We start from the raw sequence: 20610 nt of genomic DNA, 5'->3' as shown, positions 1-20610 counted from the left end.
AAGCGAGAATGTATCTACTGAATCAAGCCAAGCATTTCCTTAGATTTTCTGCAGAAGAAAAACCTCAGATTTTGATTCCAGTGTGAATTGAGATTGAAAAGATAACATTAATAGAATCATTGAGGTTGGAAAAATCCCCCAAGATCACTGAGCCACCATTCAACACACCTATGAAGGAGAAGTTGTGTGGGGAAACATTGTTTGAGGAATGATTAAAAAAAACAAAAAAACAAAACAAAAAAAGCCATGAGGTCATTTTTATTGATTCCAGGTTGAACTTTGTAGATTAATTATGGAGGAAAAAATAGGTACTGACAGCTCAATGTTGACTTTTAAGCCGGTTATTAGAACAAAGCAGGCCGAGCGTGATCTTTAGAGGAAATAGTTTCAGATAGGGTGCTGGTGCTATGTTTCTTAGGTAACTGGACTGTGGCCAAACCATCTGGCTCTTCTGCATTTCATTCTAACAAAGAGGACTTCACAAAGCCTGGAAGAAATTCCTGTGCACAAGAAATGTAAGAAACATGCTCAGAAATGTGCCATTCAAGGAGATATTTGATACAGTTCTGAAGGATTTAGAGGAAAGAAGGTACAAAAATTAAAAACAAAACCTGAAGAAAGAGCTTGTACCTGAGAAAAAAGCAGTACAGTACCTGCATTGTGGGATTTTGTATTACTTGATCCTGTGTAGGAAACAAGCATCTTACTGTTGAAAGAGAAAGCCTCTTTCTCCTGGAGCAGAAGAGAGCAGCAATCTCAGGGTCCCTAAACAGACCTTGGATCAGGAAGCCCCAGAACATAGTTTGCCTGCCTTCTTTCCACCAAAACTCAAGAGAGCCACCTAAACCTGACCACAAGGATGGTTTCCTCTGATATAGACAACCAAGCAAAACAGCACCAACCCAAATCACAGCCTACTCATCTCCAGCCTGTTCAGCACCAGGGAGAAACACAGATCTTCCTCAAAGTCCCCTGAATCCACTGTCTTTCCTCTTGGTAGCTAGAGCAGATTTGGATTCACAGGGCTGCCCATTGTGGAGAACAAGAATGTAACTGTGTCCTCATCTCTCATTTGGAGCAGCATCAGCACATGGAGACTCCAAATCTTATATGACAAACCTGTGTTGAGCTGACAACCACAAAAAATTTGGCAGGGAAAAAGGGGTAATCAGGACTCTCAGCAGATGCTACTAATCTGCTCTCCAAGGCAGATGAGAGCTTATTGACAAATTCCTTGTGTTCATTTGGGTGTCAGAGGAGTTCCTCCAATTTCAGGCCAGCCAAGAGCTCTGTCACTGCACAGTGAACTTATGCTGTGTCCCTCCTCTTGGTCAGCCAGGCATAGGAGCAAACAACAGTGGGACACAGCAGAGAGAGACTGACCTTTGCCAGCTCTGGTACATCCTGTGACATCTCATTTCTCTGTTTTCATTCAGGTCCCTACCTGCACTGCGTTTCTGGCAGATGTCCCCATATGCAAACAACCCTGGCTCGTTGAAGTGACCTGTGACAGTCCTTGTGCAAGGTGAGAGGGTCTGCTTCACACAGGACAGGCAGTAGCTGGCAGGACAAGGTCTCGTTGTTCCAAGGGAGCCACAGGTTTGTCCTGCAGGTGAAGGAGTAGAGCCTCTCTGGGCCACGGTCTAGGAGGGTTAGAGATCTCCCAGCTCTGAGCTGTGTATTTGTGTATGTAATTAAACAATTACATCAATTTAAACAATTATTAACTATGAAATAGCACCTTTTGTGCCTGATAGTTTTTCTTTGAGCTTTTGGTTTTCATTGTCCCAGGAATCTTTTTTTGAACTGTGGACTTGGAGTGCCAATCCAATGGTTCAAGTTAAGGAAACAGCTCTAACCCCATCATCAAGCTTCCCTCCGGTTTTTCTGCTCTTCCAGGCTCCCGGCAACACCAGGGATTACCCTCTGCTCCCAGCTCCTCAGGCAGTTTGACAGATGGCCCTGCCAGCATCCAGCACCCTCTGCACGAGCAGGGATGGCAAACTGCTGAGACCAAAGGAACGTGAGATTGGCAGAGCTCATCAGCAGAGATAAAGCCAAGGAGCCCTAATCCATGGGGCTGTGCTCCTCCAGAGCCCCAGGCAGCTCCCAGCCAGCACTGCCCAGGCAGGGCCACACAAACACACCCACCTCTCCTCGTTCCCATGTCCCAGCTCCTCACCTGGTTGATTTCAATCTCAGCAAAACTGCGCCTTCGCTGCTCACTTTCATCATTTACTCTGCAAGGATCTGAGTTTCTTCCACCTCACCTGGAGTGAGGGTCAAAATCCCAAGGCAAAACTTTTTGCCTTATCCAGAAGCTTTTTCTCTGCATGAATGGAATCAAAGGTAATGCAGTAAATGCATCAACTTTTCATTTTGCACTTTTTCAGCTTTGACTGCCTTAAAACTACTTTTCCCCTTAAGTGAAAAGGTGCATAAACATCAAAAATCTTTAGTCTTAATATAAATGACAGCTGTAGAGTGAACCATTCTAAAGGGTGCCAAAAGGAGCTGGTCCCTTCTCTCATGTCCCCCCACATTTTTCCTCTTTTCCACAGCTCTGGTGCTGAGCAGAGCCTGCTCTGAACCACCTCTCCACATAGAGCAAACCTGCTACTGGCAGGTTATCAAGGTGCACCTTCCCTGCACAGGACCTGCCAAGCACCAGGACCCGTGCCAGGGAGAAGATGGAAAAACACAGCTGGAAGCAGGGAGAGGATGTAACAGTTCAATGCTGCCAGGAAGAAGAAATCAGCTGCAGTATCTAAAATTCACCCTCGTGACTCTGGCTACCAAGATGTGACTGGGAGAAGCCAGTGAACAGAGCTGGAACACATGCACCTCCTGACTACAGCCATTCCACTTCCCCTTGAAGCCTCACTTTGCTCCCCCTCACCAATTATTTTCTGCAAAACAGGGCAAGAAACTTCATTTCATATTTTCCATCCTATCTCCCCTCCTGATTTGATTGCAGAAATTTCACAAGCACCCAAGAAATTAATTTTCCTGATTTGTAATGGGAAAAAACTTATCAAAAACCCCTTTGGCTGCATCACCATAACAGCCCATATATGCAGCCTGCCATAAAGAAATAACAGCTATTTACTGAGTGATATAAAGATTAGTTTAATGCTATAAATACTTCCAAACATTGTTGAAACATTAACTAATCCACTCTCACAGCAGCTCCTTGTGGCAAATAAAGACCATTCTTTCTATGTGGAAGGGAGTTTAGAGCAGAGTTTCTCTATATGTGTAACAGCATCTCCTGGAACTGTCTCTGAAACTGCCAGTGCTATCAGTGACCCCCTTCAGGGATGGACCAGGTTTGGGTGTGGGGGCTGATAGAAACACAAACCTCAGCTGGATACTCTTTAAGAGGAGGATAGGGACCTTCACACATAGATGTAATTAGTTACCTTCCACTGAGAGGAAACATCTACTTAATCACAGTCAATTATTCTGAAATAAGCATAGTTCTGTTCTTCACTAGATGGCTCTGATTAAAACATGAGAGGGACCAACAATGGGAAACAGGATCCTGAACTCAGCCAAAATATAGGTTATAGTACTTGATGGAAAAAAATTGCTTTCCACAGACATTTCAGACCCTCACAATTATTTTGGTCTATGATGGTTCAACCACCCTGAAACCACTGTGGTGAAAGGGGTAGGTATAAATACCAGTGTAATGCATCTTCATTAATGTATCCTTAGATTTTAGAAAACAGCTGCCTATAGAAAAAGCCTACTCTGTATCTGAAAAGATAGAAAATAAATGTTATATAACTATTCCACCCAACCAAATATTTTATATATCTGAAAAAATCCATAAAGTCACACATAAAGCTCAAAGAACAAAGCATACTACCGCTGTAAATCAACTGGGATCAGTTTCTCCCTTTCCAGCTGGCTATCACACATGACCCTGAATTAGCTCAGCTGGTCAGAGCATGGTGTTGATAATCCACCAAGGTGGGTTTGTTCCCTCTATGGGACTTTCACACAGGAGTTGGACTTGACAGTCCTTGTAGGTGCCTTCCAATTCAGAATGTTCTGTAAAATCTGAGTTCCATGGAAACTCCTGGGCATCCTGGTATCCAAGGGCAGCTGCCTCTTTGCTCTGAAGCAAGAGCTGCCACACATACATCAGCAAACTGTCCTGCTCCCTCCTTGGGGGCTCCCCAAAGCCTCCGCTGTGGAGAGCTTGCTGAAGGCAAGAAAGGGAAAAGTGGTGGGAAAGGGGATGAGGAAACAGTGAAGGAAGCTGTTAGCAATACCTCCTGTGGCTGTAGACAGGCAAAGGACCACTCACTTTGGGCCTTGTGTTTGACCTTAGGAAGGGGAAGCCACAGACCTGGGAAGCTCTCTCCAGACCACCTCAGCTACCCCAGCGATTCACCACGTTCTCTGCAAATGCATCGTGGTGTGTGACAAGGGGTCTGCCCACGTGCCAAGGGAAGCTGGGTTTCACCACAGCTGGGGCTCTCAGGCATCTCCAAACCCCTCATGTGAGAGGCTGCAAACTGAGCAACAGCCAACAGAGCCAGGCTGGAAGAGGCTTGGGGCTGATGGATACCTGTGGACACCTGGCCTGCCAGGGTGTCTGTTCCTGCCAGCCTTGAGAAGGAAGCACAAGGAAAACACACCAAGAAAAGCTGCATGACAAGTAACATCAAGCTTGGGGACAGTCCCCTGTAGTGTTTACCCTTGCATGACTGAATAAGACCATTTTCATATATACATATATATGCATATATATATATACATAACTGCAGAGGTGAACGCTTCTGGGGACACGCTGTCCCTCCTGGGCCTGCTCCTCACACTCCTGCCAGGACACAGCCACCAGGTCCTGGCAGCAGGACATAGCACAGTTTCACTTTTGTTCCCTACTTATAAAGCAGAAAGGGACCCAGCTCCTCACCCTGGCAGAGATTTGGATAAACCACGCTGACTTTGTGTGGGGCATGCCAGAATTAAAGGTGGCAACCATGGTTATGTTGCACAGACCAGGATGAACGTCTGCCCACACGTCACCCCTCTAATATTTCTTATTTTGGACCCAAACATACTTGGGGGTCTCCTAAGCTGCCATTATCTCCATTTCCTTGTGGAAATTACAGACTGGAGGTACAACCAACACCGAGCTGAGGCTGTACAGAATGTTGCTCCCACACAGGGTAGAGGAGATTCCCACTGCTGGGAACATCTGTTATTTTGGAACAGTTACAGGAATGTCTCTAATCCTTCCTGCACTGGTCACATCAGAAGGCAAAGGCGGGGGTTATGCAGAGAGCAAGGCTGGGTGGGAAGCACCTTGCCAGTCCAGCTAGGAGGACACTGATGCTTTTTGCTCTTCCCTCTCTGAGATGGGGATTTGGTGCTAATCCCAGCTGAGTGGCAGCAGGATCCTGGAGTGAGCCATCTGCCACACTCCAGGGAGTGAGTGACATCCCTGGGACAGGCTCAGCTGCACGGGACAGAGACACGAGGAGAGCAGCTCAGCCCTGCATCTTCTCTCAGCTGTTCCAGTGAGTACAGAGCAGTGGAGGGACCATCTCTGAGTGGACACAGGAAGCTGGCTGCCTTTGTCCAGGTCGGGGGTCACACTGGGAGCCCCCACACTGAACTGTCCCCACAGCCCACTGGGGACACGCCAGCAAGAACAGATATGCAAAGAAATCTCCTATTTTAAACAAACACATAATTCAACAAATGCACTGAAATATTTTTGTTAAACACTGAATGGGGAAAAAAAAAGCTTTGAAATTCCTATTTTGACATTTTTAAAGTAACAAGTTATGAGGAGTTCTCTGGGGTATTTATAAGAATCTTTGTTTAAATGCAGGTTATAAAGAGAGCTAAGGTTTTTATTTGAAGTGAGGATGAGTGTTGGGATCTGAAAGCTCTTGTTTTGCTATATGGGGTTTTGAGATGGGAAATTTTGAGTTTGTATCCAGGTTCAGGAAAGAGAGGAAAAAAAGACAGTAACTCTTAAATTTTTTCCACAGACCAAAGCCACTATCCCTGAGCATCTCTACTCACCACCTCCATTGCTCACATTTCCCCATCAAAACCATCATGTATCAAGCAAGGTTACATCCACAGTCAGCTAATTAAGGCAACAGAGGCCTGGGCTCAGGGAGAGAAAGAAAATAACCACACTAAAGGTTGCAAGCAGTGAAACCCCAGTGGGAACAGACTCTGGAAAATTCAACCTCGCCCTGGCCAAGAGCTTTCCCCCTGTGAAATATTTCTGGAGCAGCTGAGGCAGTAAACAGCACACGGAGCTGATGTGCTCCATATGACAGAAACCTGCGAGGAGAAAACCCTCCCAGCCCCTGCAGGGACACAGGAGCTGAGAAGAGGGGCAGTTTTTGGTTGTGCCTCTGCCTGTAGTCAGGCCAGTTTCCTGTCCTCTGCTGAGAGGAGATGCTGGTTTACTGCATCACACAGGGCTAGGAAAGCCAGGCTGAGGTCCATGGCACCACATGGGGACAATGGCTAACAGGAATGACAGGGTCACCACAGCACGCTCAGGGAGGCTCACCAACCTTCTGTCTGACACCAGCTTTGTTTGCAAAACACCGTCCCCACAGAGCCCACCCCAACATGCCTGGTGGATTTTGGATCACATTGGTCTGAAAGGAACATTGAAGTGGCAACAGAGGCAGAAATCAGGTATCTGGGGGGTGGGGTAACAGCTAACACAGGACTCCAGGCAGATACATCTGCTCCAGACACAACCAGAACCACCAGTCTCTCAGCAGGGTGTTCTGAAATCAAAGCCCATCTGTCTGCAGAAGGTACTGTGTTATCTGTGAGGAGCTGAACTCCAGAGCTCAGTGACGCTCCTGGGGGATAGCTGAGGGATGCAGCTTTGGCACTTGCCACTTCCATGTGGCAATTATAAATCCAGTTGGTTGGATTTACATATGCCAGCTGGCTCTCTGGAGGTGAAGGGATGGGATCTGGTCAGGATTATCAGATGGGAACACAGATTCAGGTCCAGAGGAGCAAGCAAACATTGAGCTGTGCTGCCTCCAGCCTTGGAGCAGTTTCAGCCAGGCCCCCAAAAGCAGTAGGAAGTGTCAAAGTCCAGCCCAGCGGAGAACGCAAACGTACGACTGAAGCAATCCCAGGAATTGAGGCAATAGGCTGGTATTAGAGCAGGGCAGGAAACAATGTTATCATCTAAGGAGAATGTGGTATTTTGCAATGGTTTCTTGTCCAAGATCAGTGCAAAAAGTCTTAGTAAGAGTTTTTGGCAAACCAAGTTTAAAAAAAAATAAAACCCCTGAAGGTATTATTTTAAGCATTCAATCTGTAAAGGCCTCCCTCCATAGTTTGCTCTTAAATTTAAAGGACAAAAGAGCCATTTTAACTCATAATTTATCAGGTTTCTCAGTGTTTAACAGTATGAACCAAAAATACAAGCCAGTCCTGACTCCCATGCAGGGTATCACCTGCATCCTTTAGTATCTGGCTCTTCCTGGCCATGGACACCCTTTTGCACCCACTTAGGGGCACAGTCCCTCCTTCCCTCCACTCTGCTCAGTCAAGGCAATAACCAATTAGAAAACAAGCAGGAACCATGGGCTTTCTGCTAAAACTGAGCCAAGCAAGCAAGATCTGTAGCACAGCTGGAAATAAGTCCATGGTTGTACATCTGCAGATTTACTGTTGCACCCTAATCCAGAGGCCCCCAGCTATTGTGATTTAAGTGCCCATGGGACCAGCCAAGGAATGTAATATATGCATGGACAAAAAAAATAAAAAAAAGAAAAAAAGCAAAATAGAGTATCTGGAACAGAAAGGCCCCATAATAAAAGCTGAAGCAAGGGTGTTGAGTTTTCCCCTCTACATACAGCAGAGCCCTCACCTCCCCACCTCTGTTCCAGGAATTAAAACACAGAGCTACGCCAACATCTTTGCACAAAAGGGGCAATAATGCCCTCAACACCAATTCAAGCTTTTCTCAGGCATAAACTCTGGGGTCTGGTGATGCAGGACCCTCACAGTGTTGTTAACTCCATCATTTCAGGGACAGAGCACCTATTTCCATAGGCTGGAATGAACAATGGGGAAGTCACGGTTTCACCATGGTGAGGGGGTTTACACCTGGGCTGGCAGCAGGGGCAGAGGCAGGGGACAGTGCTGCCAGGCTGGGAGATCCATCAGGACCAGGGCATGGACTGGCCCCTTGTGAATGATGGCTGTGACAGAGCTGCCATGGCCACGTGGAGCAGGGACTGCTGCTCAGAGGAGGCAAGCGAGGGTGACAAGACCAAGGCAGGGGCTCAGGAAAGAAGTAATTCTGCAGTCAGACCAGGTAACTCAAGGAAAGCGTTTTCAAGAGAGCCACTCACCAACACCCTTTCTTACAGGGAGAGGAGAAAATGATCCCAGTTTAATCCTATGCAGTAATAAAGCCCTCAGTGACTTGCTAAGCCATTTGTGCAGACAGCCAGACTGACACAAGAGCAGAGACTGCCCGAAATCAAGGAGGGGTCTCTCTGTCCAGGGAGCTGACTCTGCATGCAGCCAATACTCGTGCTCTGCATTCAAGCCCCAGGGCTTGGGCTCTTACCACGGTGACTTCTCGAGAAAGAAAACAGATTTCTCTGCTTCACAGCCACAGAGACAAAACTCACACCTATCCACCCTAAAGATTAGTCACAGTAAGAAAATTAGATTAGAAGCTGTAGGCTGCTGAGGGCCCCAGCTTGAGGCTGCTGGGTGCCTGTGAGCTGCAGGCATTGGAATAGAAATAGGAAAGCACATTGACCCCAAAAATGCATTTACTCTTTCTTGCACATAGACCAGAACCTGCAAAATGAGCACAGAGCTGCAAAATGGCTGTTCTTATCCCACTCCTGCTCCAGCAGACCTGCAAACAGGCGGAAAGATGCACTGGGAACAGAACGGGAAGGGGTACAGGTGCTTCAATAGTGATGAAAACCTGCTGCTGCAAAAATCCAGCCTGCACCAAAGCACGGTGCTGGAGCAGGCTGCTGACATTCCCCCCACAAGCCATGCTGCCAGGGTAGCCTTTTCCAAATGAGATTTCCACCCTATTCATTTAGATAACACAGCCTGTACCCTTGGGAAGAAGGGGGAAAATGAAAAAACGCAGGAAGATCAAAGCTCTGCAAGTCCATAATATTTTATTAGTTCCTTCCATCTGTCATGCACCAATGACTCCTCGGGAAATAAGCCCCCTCTTGAGAACTGCTACCTTTTCCTTGCCGGCTCCGGCTCGGGAGCAGTCGCTATTGTGCTGCTTTATTGGTATTTGTTCCGTCTGAACGAGCTCCGGCTCCTCATTCACAAACCAGCCTCTGCTCCTTGAATCGGAGGGCGAGGGAGGGGGAGGGATGGAGGAGGATCTTGCTGTGTCTCTGTTATCTCTTTCACGTTCCGCTCGGTGCCTTCTGCATCAATGGAGACCTCGGGAATCCTCGGGCTTTGTTCTCTCCTGCACGCGGGGGCTCTTCCTGCTAAAATAGCAGGTAGCAGCAATAACCCTGAGCACACACAGTCATACAAATCCATCTGCCAGGGCCAGGGAAAGATGCAACATGCTGCTTTTGGAGAAAGAAAAGCGCTTTGGGGGAGCAGAGAAGAGGAGGGGAAAGAGCCAGATTTCCTGAACACCTCTGAATAAGGCGGAGCAGAGGGAGAGTTTTATAATAGAGAAAACCGCCTTGGTCTGCTATTATCAGGATGCAAATGGAGGAGTTTGAAAAGCTGATTGCAGTGAGTAAACTCCATGAGATGCTGTGCTATGGAAATGGAAAGGCTCCCACCCATCCGTGGCCCTTCCCACTCCACAGACACTGTGAGCAAGCATGGTCCTGCTTCCTCGCTCTTTCACAAACGTGTGATGGGGACAGCCTTCAGTGGCCCTGACTTTCACCATCAATTAATGATGCCCTAAGTGGAAGCATCTTAAAATGTTCAAACTCCCAGACCCCCCTCAATGGAATCAACTCAAGCATTCAAAATTGCCCTCAACTCCTGGTTTTAGGAGGGTTTGACCTTGTTTCACTGAAATCAAGCTCCTTGACTGAACACAGGCTCAAGCAAACGGAGAAGCTTTTGTATGGAAGCCCTGAGGACAGCAGACCCAAGCAGGGCAGCATGCCCTGGGCACGCATCCCGCAGTTACACGGGTGGGTGGGTGAGGACACATGCTCCCATCTGCGTTCTTCATCCGTGGCTCTTTTGGCAGAGCTGCAGCTCCTGGGTGAATGATAACCCCGCTCTGTTCTTCATTAGGGCTTTTGTTAATGCACTGCTGGCAATTTCGCAAGGACGGTGCCCACTGTGCTCAGCACCACGCTGGGGAACGGCTGACTCCGAGAAGGAAATTGCTCCTGCTCCTTCGCCCTGGAGAAAGCCGCCTGCACGATCAGCTGCTGCTTTCCTCTGACCCATGCCTCCCCCTTACCCCGCTCCATCTGTCTCTGTAATTCAGGGCTTGCATTTCATCCAGCCTGGTATTGCCTCTGCCAGCCACTGCAGATGTTCGGATGTGGATATTTGGCTGGTGTGAGTTTCTCGATGGCAGAGCAGGTGGAGTAGCTGCCCCTGCCATCCCCAGACCTCTTTCTCTAGGGCCCCAGAAGCATCTTCTCCTGGTCCCATGGTGAGCCAAGAGCACATGGAGCTTACAAAAGACCTTAGGGTCATATCACCTGCTTCAGAAATTCTTGTTTGCAGTGCCCTGGTTGCACATGGCAGAACAGAACCCCTTTTTCTCCAAGGGCTCATGCACAGAACCAGAGTAGCTGGGTAAGCTCTTTGTTCTGCCTGAGAGACACAATGTGAGACACAACATGCTGGAATTACTGTACGCAATCTCCACCTCCAAAACAAAAGGGAACACCTAGCAATGGGCTACTGGAAAGAAAAATATTTTCTTTTTTGATCCCAAGGGTATGTTTCCCCTTATTTAATAGGGCACTAAACCCAAAGCATATCACTGGTTGTGTTTCCTTTCTTGGGGGGTATTTCACTCAGACTAGTACCACCTGAGCATTAGGATTAGGGCCTCTGACACTCTTTCCTCCATAGAAAGAAGCCATTCCATTTTCTCACACCAAAGGCCATGGAAGCCAAGCAATTAAAGCAAAGGAGGATTTTGAAACCAGCACTTCACTGAAGTCTCTCTTCACAAAAGCTTTGCCTCTCTCACTCAGTGATCTCGGGAATCGGTTTATCTGGATTTTGAGGCACATCCCTTCCTTCAGCAGAAAACAAGCAGGCAAACTCCAGCAAGCATTCTGCGTGTCCTGCAGACCTCAGACAAACATTTTGAGTTGTAAAGCTATTCATAAAAAGACTTTCAAGCATTCTCTGGCCTACAGTGCCCCAACTGCAGTCTGGTCTCGGAAGAATAGCTGGCTGGCCTAAACATCAGAGTGGATTATTGTCCTGAGGGGAGAAGTCGGAGATGAGGCTGCTGCGCGTCATTAAACAAACAGATGGAGAGACAGCCCCAGAGGCTCCGACAGAGCCTGATGCTTTCTGGCTCTGAGTGAGCTCGTTCCAGGGACAGGAGTGGCTCCAGAGCACTCTGTGAAAGGAAGAGATACAGCCATGGGCTGCAGCCTTAGAAACTCGAGCTCACTGATGATGGAAAACAGAGGCGAGAAGGAGACAGAGGCCTTTTCCTTCATGAGAAGCAAGCATGTCACAGGGCTCTGCTGGGAGTTTGGAGGGAATCCAAAGCCCTCAGAATGTGCTCACAGGTGCTTTGCTGAAAGGACCACAAAGAACACCCTCAGCCACTGTTTCTGGTACTGGGAGCTGCAGCTCTCAGGGGATGCATTTCTTATCATTTTGCTTTGTAGGTTTCTAACATTTTAAAGACAGAGTTTTAGAAGAGAAAAATGGAAACTACAGATGTAATTGTAGGCATGTCCTCATTTCTCATTAGAATTCACCTCTATTTTCATAAATATACAAGCAAATAGAGCAGTTCTTCCCAAACAGGGTACTGCTTTCACTTGGCACAAACCTGCTGCAGCTCCATCACCATCAGGTCATGGAATGACTCGGTGCAGCATGTCCTGCTGGAGATTTAGGCCCTTCCCAAGCCAGCCCATTCCTGAGCTGCCACAACACACTGCTCTTCCACTGGCCCTTATCCCCATTCCTCCTCCCACCATACACTTGTTGGACAACAAGGGCTGCAGTTACAGTCCAGTTTCCCAGCCCAGTTTCCCAGCCCAGTTTCCCAGTCCAGTTTCCCAGTCCAGTTTCCCAGCCCAGTTTCCCAGTCCAGTTTCCCAGACCAGTTTCCCAGCCCAGTTTCCCAGTCCAGTTTCCCGGTCCAGTTTCCCAGCCCAGTTAGCAGCAGCTCTCCAGCCCACCCCCAGCACAGGCAGCAAGACAAAGCAGGACTGCCTCCTCTACAGTGGAGCCTTCCCTTTCCTGAGGGAAGTGGAGGAAGGCCAATGATAGAAACCAGGCAATTTCTTTTCCATCCTGAGAAGAGCAAGTTTGTTAAGGAGGATGAAATGTGCTCCTTCCAAATGTTTTCCTGCAGCTGCCTTGTAGTTTCTATGCTTTTATGCTACCCAAAGGTACAAATCAAACAAGAAAGAATGAGGCAGCTTCCTCTAAACACTCACATTTATCAATATTATCAACCAGGCAGTCAGCCCTGCTGTGAGCAGGGGGCTGGACTAAAAGACCTCCCAAAGTCACTTCCCGTCTCAGTAATTTTCTATTTCTATAACATTCCAGAACCAGAGTCAAGACAAAAATATAAAAACAGTCCCCACATAGTTTTTGTTTCACTTCTGACTACTATCACTAGTTAGGACCGTTCTATGAGTTTTCCTGGACTTCCTGTTTTGACCTTCAGTGTTCAATCCCAGAGGATCTGAAGGAAATCTGGCATGGTCTTCCAGCCAAACCAGGCTCTTGAAAGAAGATGAATAACTTGATTTATGAAAAATCCTGTTCCATCTGCAGAGAAATGTAAGCCACCATCCCTTACTGAAGCCAGACCTTGTTTCTGGCATATCTGGGAGCCTGTTCAGATCAGGACTTTGTGCAGATCTTGCAGGTATAAAAGCAGCCACCTGACAGCTCAGTGAAATGGAACTGAGCAAAGATTTCTTCCTATCTTTTATTCAACATGAGTAAGTGCATGACCTCCTGAGGAGGTCATTCCCAGAGGAATCTCATGACTGCACTCTGAAAAATCCCTGCTTCAATAGATGCTGCAATTTTAGAAACAGAGGAACAATACAGTGCTCTGGAGGTCTCCAAATGGAGATGAGGCAGCCCATAACCAGCCAGAGAGATATTTTTTAATGGATGCATACTGTTTACCTGGGGGAGAACTATCTCATCCACCTACCCACTTCTTAGCAGTTTTTGTCATGGTTAGAAACCAAGAGGTATCTCTGGGATGGCAGGAACTTCTCACAGAGTTGTTCTGGCTGAATTTGTGCTAAGCTGGTATTAATATCAATTCCTTTATCTCCATTTCTGGAAAAGGCTCCAAGCATTAACAGCTTCAGTAATGATTCATGGGTTTAAATTCCTAAACCTTTTGAGAACAGGAAATTAAAGCCAAGATGAACAATACACACAGATTAAATATATTTAGCTGCTGTGTTTCTTGTTGAGAAACTCAGAGAACTGTTTAGTGGTGCTTTTCATGTGGCTGTTCCATGTGGAAATGATGGCAGCTTGCATCTGAAGTCAAAATGACAAACTAAAGGGGGGCTACAGGAAGATATTTTATTGTTTTCCTTGTGCTTTCTGCTCTCCAGCAGAGCTCCTCTGGGCAGGGGTTTTCCTCCAGGCTCCTCAGCATCAGATAAAAACCACTAAAGGAATGGCCCAGATTACACAGTAGGGCACAAGGCGTGAGGGTGGGAATCCACCTTTCTGTGGGCAAGGTCTTCCAGAAAGAATACTCTAGGAATGCTTGCAGAAGGGCTCACCTTCTTTCCAGGTGAGCAGTGGCAGACCAAAGCTGGTCTCCAGCAGCAGTTCCTCCCTGGGAGAGCACCAGGAAAAGCACACATTTCCCAGCATCTCCCTCTTCTCTTTGGACTGAGGCATCCTTTTTGCATTTCATCTATGACTGTATTGAGTCAGGAATCAAAACCATCCCTCAGAGCCCCGGTTCAGTGCCCTGGCTGCTCAGTCCCTGCTCATCTGCTCTCTCGGGGCCGCTTGTTGACAGCTGTTTCATAGAGCCAAGGATCCCAGCCCTTTGTTTTTCCCTACCTCATTAGCTAAACAAACAATGACACCATATAAAATACCACCCTGCTCGGCTGTCTGGGAGATGCAAATCCATGGAAAACTATCTTGGAGACAATTTTAGAAACAGGCTGTGCCTCTGCCAAGTGCTTGGATCAGTGTGGCAGTGGAGAGCTCTCCTCCAGTTCTTGGAGAGCCAGGAGGACACTGAGCTGAGCTGAGCCCTGTGGGACCACAGACCATGGGCAGAGAGATACCAGGGAGCTGAGATATTACACTGCCACGGCTTTCAATTAAAAAGGCTCTTGATGACCAAAATATCAGCACCAAATAATTCTTTGGGAATTACTTGAGTTACAGATACTATCTCAGGCTGAAGCCTTAACAGAAGATCTTATGAGGACATTTAAACACCATAAAGCTGACTGACTGGACAGGAAACACATTTCTACATGACTTACAGCACCAGATGTTTAAACCTAAGCTGCCACAGAAGACCGAGACTTCAGAAAAACTCAAGAAGAAAGGAGCTATTGGTGGTAAGTCAGCCTTCAGTGTCCCCACAGACAAAGCAGAAGGACATGTCTGATGTGAGTTAGAGCAGCCTGTTCAACTTATTCAGCTCAGCACTTTTGTCAGACAACAAGCTCAAATCCTTCCAAGAACAGTCACCCAGGAGCACGAGAGAAGGTGAGGTGACCCCATGGGCAGCCGCAGCCTTGGTGAGCAATGAATTGGTTTCAAGTGAGGTCAGTCTAGCAGTACCCATCCTGCTGGAGAGGAGGAGGAGTGTTCTTCAAAGCCTTGAGTGGCAGGCACGAGGATCACACAGAACAAGGGCCCTTTGCAGTGAATTTCAGGAGAAATAAGAGGTGAACTCCAGACAGGTGAGGACAGTGAGGCTGAGTTTCACCCTGCAGCTGTGCTGTCCCTGCTCCCCAGCCTATGCAGCCCCAAAATCATGCTGTTCCCCTCCCCAAAACAAGGTATCCAGGATTATGTTAAGCAAAGTGCTTTTGTGGAGAAATCAATTCTGTTTTTTCTCTCTTAAGCACTTTGTCTTTCAGCTTTGGCTCTGCTGCCAAGAAGCAGCACCCATACTGACCACAGCTTGGCTCTGGTGCAGCTCTGTAGGACCCAGGAGAGGACACCTCTGTGGCACGAGTCTGCTGGCACCCAGGAGCAGCTGGACCTGCCCCACTGGTGGGTGAATGGAATGGCTGTGTTCTTCCATCCTAGCTTGGAGAGGCATTGGGTCCTATGAATTTGGTCACTAAAATCCAAACATGCTCAATTTTCAACTCTTTTTGAAATGTGTTCTAATAACCTCTCCTCCTCAATGAGTCTTTGCTTGCACAGTGTGATGTTCAGCAGGCTTACAAGGAAAAAAAAAGACAGCTTAAACCACTCCAGATCTGACTTCCCTCCATGCCTACAGAGCATCTCAGGAATTGACCCTTCCCATGTTGTGAACAGTGGGCAGACAAGCAGGATTCCTCTGCAGTCAGGATGCCAACATCCAGCCTCACCATTCCAACAAGCTCCTGCCAGCCCGAGGGATGACACTGCTGAGCATCTCTACCCCATGCAGCAGATTCCAACTGGATCCATGCGCACAAGCATTTCCTACTGCCCTTCACCTCCCAGAGCTTTGGGCCACAAAGCTCAAACACCTTGGCAAAGCTAAGGAAATGCAGAGAAACCCAGTTACAGAGAACACCAATCCACTTTCTGCTCTCGCTGACTTGCTGTAGGAGCAGGGAGTGCATTTGGGGGGCAGAAAAGGTCCAAACAGTTAAACCTGTGGATGCAGGAGACTGCATTTCTTCTCTAAATCTTCCAGCCCCTTCTACAGCCCAATGACATTGGCTTTTTCTGCAGTTCAGCTACCCAAGGCACCTTCCAAAAGGCAAAGTGAGTTCAATAAAGCCACAATTTTAAGAAAACCAACAGCAGAAGTAAAACACTCACTTTGAAAATGAGAACCAAGAAACCAGTTTCTTCTGGCTGATATTTCCACCAACCACTGATCACACTTCTTGGCTGAAACTGTTCCTAAATTTGTGATTGAACACTTTGGTCCTTAAACACAAACAAAAAAGTCCCAAAAAACTAAAATCAAACCCTACAAAACTATTTACAGCATTAGAGAAAAACACTACAGAACAGAAATATGTCCCATTTATCACTTAGCTCCAAATTCTTGGCCAGCCATGGAGACTGACCTTCAAAGTTTAAAAAAAATTCTTTCATTCTCCATGAGAAACCAGCACAATGTGGATCAACCCACTAAAAAGCTGTAGTATTTTCCTCCCAGTGACATGCAAGGCCAACTGTGAGGGATGAGTATTTACAGCTATAAAGGTCTTCAATGTTTCAGAAAGATTCACTTGAGAGAAAGAATCATCTGCCTCTTCAGCTAAAAACTCAGTGCTTTGTCACCATCTCAAAACTTCCAGGTTGGTCCATACACCTAAGAGTTTCATTCTTTAAGTGTGTTTATTTAGTTTGGCTGGGGTTTCTTGTTGAGTTTTGTTGTTAGGTTTGGGTTGAGGGTAGGGATTTGCACTAAAGGTACTGCATTGTCTCCTCTATACTTCCAAAGGACAGAGAGTACAAATACAGCATTAGGGACACTAAAGACAACTTAATATTCCACATTTTCTTTTCAGATCAGCCATATGGGATTCTCTTGTGTTCACACTGGAGTTCTTTTCCTCATGCCAAATATAGAAGTATCTACTTATGTGCAGGAATACAAATTACACAACGAATTCTCAGATTCAGATCCTGTAGCTGCTTCCACAGGGGTTGACTGCATGTGTACTTGAGACCTCCAACCCAGCTCACCTGCACACTCCCTCACTTTTTTTAAGTTTCAACATCCCTCTGACCCCACACAGGTAGGAAAGCCAAGAAACAGTTTGGCAAAATTTCACATTTGCTCCCATCAAATACTGGACTGTCCCCCCTGCCCCTTTTTCTGAGTCTCCAGAAGATGGCCATAGGAAGCTGGCTACTGATGGCCACTCCTGCCAGCACACAGCTCCCTGCCCTGCTCTCCAGCAGCTCCCAGCCCCAGGCAAGCTCTGCTGCTGGGGGATGCCCAGTCTGGGTAAGGTCCTTCAGGGACTCAGAGTAATGCACCAGAACAAAACACCCCAGCAGCCTTCTGCTCCACTGAGCAGCCAGAGGCTGCTAAAGCAATAAAACGTGTCACACCGAGACACTGCTTGAGCCCAAATGCATGTCAGTGAGTTAAAGACTTGTTCCTCACACTCAGCATCATCCCCTGCAGCTCCTAAGCTCTGCTAAGAGGAGAACCAGCTGCAATGCAGGGCACCTGCACTGAAGAGCCCTCATAAACACAATGCTCCTCGCTGTCTGGGATGCTGAGGACCACCTTGTGCCTTCAGTGACAATGCTGAGACAGAGCACCTGAAACACCCAAAGAAACAAAAACCCACTCAGGGCCAGATCCTCTGCTCCCCAGTGACTGTGCTCTGGCCTTGAGCATGAGGTAGGAATAATCAGGGAATCTCAGGGAGTTTTGACAGATCAAAGTCACTTGTACACCATTTTCGGTAGCTGCGTATAGTCTAGGAAGCAGCTCTTCCTCCAGCCACAGCTTTGTACCTGTGGTCAAAGTTACAGCAAAGGCATCATTCCCATGGCTGATGGACAATTTGGCCCCATGCAGTTCTGCATGTTTCCTTATGAGCCCACAGGCTTGTAGGGATGAGCACAGAGCAACTCCATCAACTTCCACCTCCTCCTTCATCCCCAACCCTGTACTCCTTTGCCTTAATAAGCAACAGCCAACATCAGCCCCCCTGCCCAAGCAGCAGGATGTGGAATAAGTCCAGGGAGCTGAAGTTAAAGCAAGGCTATCCAAGAAAAAGGTAATGGCCCAAGTGGTGCTGAGGCAGAGACTGCCTTTGGCAAGGTTAATTTCCTCAAAGCCTTACCAGTCCCAACTGTCTGGGCAGGACAAGGTCAGCCACCAGAATCTTGGATAAAGAAGATTTTTACATTTTCGATTGGAAAACTGGAAACCAGTTGAGTAGCCATGTACAATTTTTGTACTTTGTACTTTAAAGGTACATTTAAATTGTTGGCTTTTGGCAGTTTTCTAGGAAAAAATGCAATTGAAATGAGGGCTGTGTTTTGATGGTCTCTATTATTTTTGCAATGCTCTTCACCTGAAATTCAGCACCTGGGGTCTGTTTTGCTTTAAAAAAAAAAAGCAAGCAAGTAACCAAAAACCCAGAACTCTCCAAATTCTTCAGAAAAGAGAAAATGCAGCTGTTAAACCTCTTTTATATGGTACCTTTTGCCCCCAAAGGGTTGAAAGCTATGTCAGGACTGGGCCGTTATGTGGTCTTTCCTATCCATGAGCAGCCACCAGGAGATTCTGGGGAGACCTTGGCTGCCTCAGAACAGGATGATACTGGCAGGGGCAGGTTTGCAGGCTGTGGCTGCAGACACTTGTAGTGACCTTTGACTGCTGATGTAACATGATCCTGATGGAAAATCAAGGGTCACTCTGGCAAAAATAATGGGGGGAAACCTCAACATTTTGTTTCTGATGGAGCAGTTGAGAGGTTTGTCAGCTGCTTGTCTCAAACCCAACACTTCAGTTGGTGGGGCCACGCCTGATTTCCGTTCCACTTTTAACCCCCACAAACACTTCATGGTCTCCTCCTCCAGTAACAACTCCCTCCTTGAGCAAGGACAAGGGCTCTTCTCATGGCCTGTGGTTAGTCTGGGAGGAGTCTGCCATTCCCTGAGCACCTTAGCATCTATCCCATGGATATCCTGTGTGCATTGGACACATCTCTGCAGTTTTGCCTCTTGAGCAGTGTTAAAGTACGTGGACTCACATGAAGGTTTATCAGAGGGCAGACTAAGGAAGCCATGAGTTGATGCAGGAAAGAGCTGGACTCATCCCCCAAGCTTTGCTCTCACCCCAGGTCTTGGCACCACTTCATATTTCCCTTCAAGTCCTCAGAGGATTAACTCAATGCAAGGCTGATGAAACCACTGGGCCAGGTTTCCCCCTGGTCCATCTATTCTCTTCTACAGCCTGGCATCAGCTCCTGCAGAAGCAGGAAAACACTTTGAGGAAGAGATAGTTGGTGCAAGTCTACCTTTTGCACATCCTATTCAGGAACTATGCATTAAACACTGAGGCCAACAGAAGCATAAAAGCATGGCACACGGTGTCAACTGGAAGGGAGGGATTTTTGTGCACTGATTTACTCTCATCCAAGGGAACAGCCTTTTCTGGAGTCAGTGTTGCCCTGAGCAGACATTTCAAAGCAGAATACAGAGGAGACAGAGCTTTCCCCAGCAATGCTTGGTGGCAGAAGAGGTTGTCTCTCCTGACACCAGCTCCCTGTGCCTCCCCTACCAGGCAGGGATGGTGTGACCTGCAAGACCATTCAGTGCTGGGAAGCAGAGTCTGGGCACACTGCAGAGGATCTCCAACATCCTCATGTGTAAGATGAGACCCCAGCACACAAAAGGATAAACCAGAGACAACCGGTGCTTAGAGAGAAAAAAAGTCTAAAATTCTACCCGAATTTAGGAACTTCAGATGTGTCCTTGGCTTTGAAGAGTGATGATAATCCAGCAGGATTTGCGTAGAGCCACCATGAGAGGTGAGAACAGGTTCTAAATACAATCCTACATGACTGAATTTTAAGCACTCCAGTTGGATCTTTTTGGCATTACAGTGACAATCTTGGCATCATCACTCCCACAGTTGTCTGCAATTAACAGTTGCACCGTTCAAGCCTCCTTGTGTTCATTAATGTCCAGGTCCCCTGACATCCCACCAAGGTGGCAAGTGAGGCAGCAGAGTGGGTTACGAGGTGTTCTACTGGAGCACTCCTATCCCACCATCTCTGGACACCACAATTTTCTCTCTAGAGTGATTTTCTAGCCTTTTCCCCTGCTCTGGTTTTCTCTGACAGCACTGCTAGTGCCATCAGAAATAACAGCAGTAGGTCAGACAGCAAAGTCATTCTGGCACCTTTTTACACCCCGATCGACATGGCACGAGCGTAGCAGCCGTTCCCCATTCTGCAGTCGAAATATGTAATACCTTCAGATGGAAATTAAAAGTTTAAATCGACAAAGAAAACCCCAACAGGGGTTCTCAATGACATGAGAACAGTCCAGGGAAATTTGTGCAGAAGTGCATTCCAGACACCAGATGTTTCAAGGTTGGTTTCCATTCTTGTCCATTATCTATTCCTGGCCTGGATCAGGCACAGTGTGGCCAGCAGGAGCAGAGGGGTCATTCCTCCCCTGTACTCAGCACTGGTGAGGCTGCACCTTGAGTGCTGTGTCCAGTTCTGGCCC

General features: G+C 47.3%; 2 long non-coding RNA genes across 2 annotated transcripts in view; one reads left to right on the top strand and one right to left on the bottom strand.

Moving 5' to 3' along the window:
* The first annotated feature begins 1899 nt into the window (after positions 1–1899).
* Positions 1900–3572, top strand: LOC147651024 (uncharacterized). Its single transcript, XR_015274852.1, has 2 exons — positions 1900–2349; positions 2562–3572. It is a non-coding gene; the product is annotated as an uncharacterized LOC147651024 (long non-coding RNA).
* The window catches only part of LOC111935162 (uncharacterized), a 144472-nt gene continuing 126044 nt past the window's right edge, over positions 2183–20610 (bottom strand). The window contains exon 9 of the long non-coding RNA XR_015274848.1: positions 2183–2329. This is a non-coding gene — a long non-coding RNA (uncharacterized LOC111935162). The remainder of the gene's footprint in view (positions 2330–20610) is intronic.

Source organism: Cyanistes caeruleus, chromosome 11 (assembly GCF_971803275.1).
Source record: "Cyanistes caeruleus chromosome 11, bCyaCae1.hap1.1, whole genome shotgun sequence".
In the NCBI taxonomy this organism is placed as follows: domain Eukaryota; kingdom Metazoa; phylum Chordata; class Aves; order Passeriformes; family Paridae; genus Cyanistes; species Cyanistes caeruleus.
This window is presented reverse-complemented; position numbering and strand designations above follow the sequence as displayed.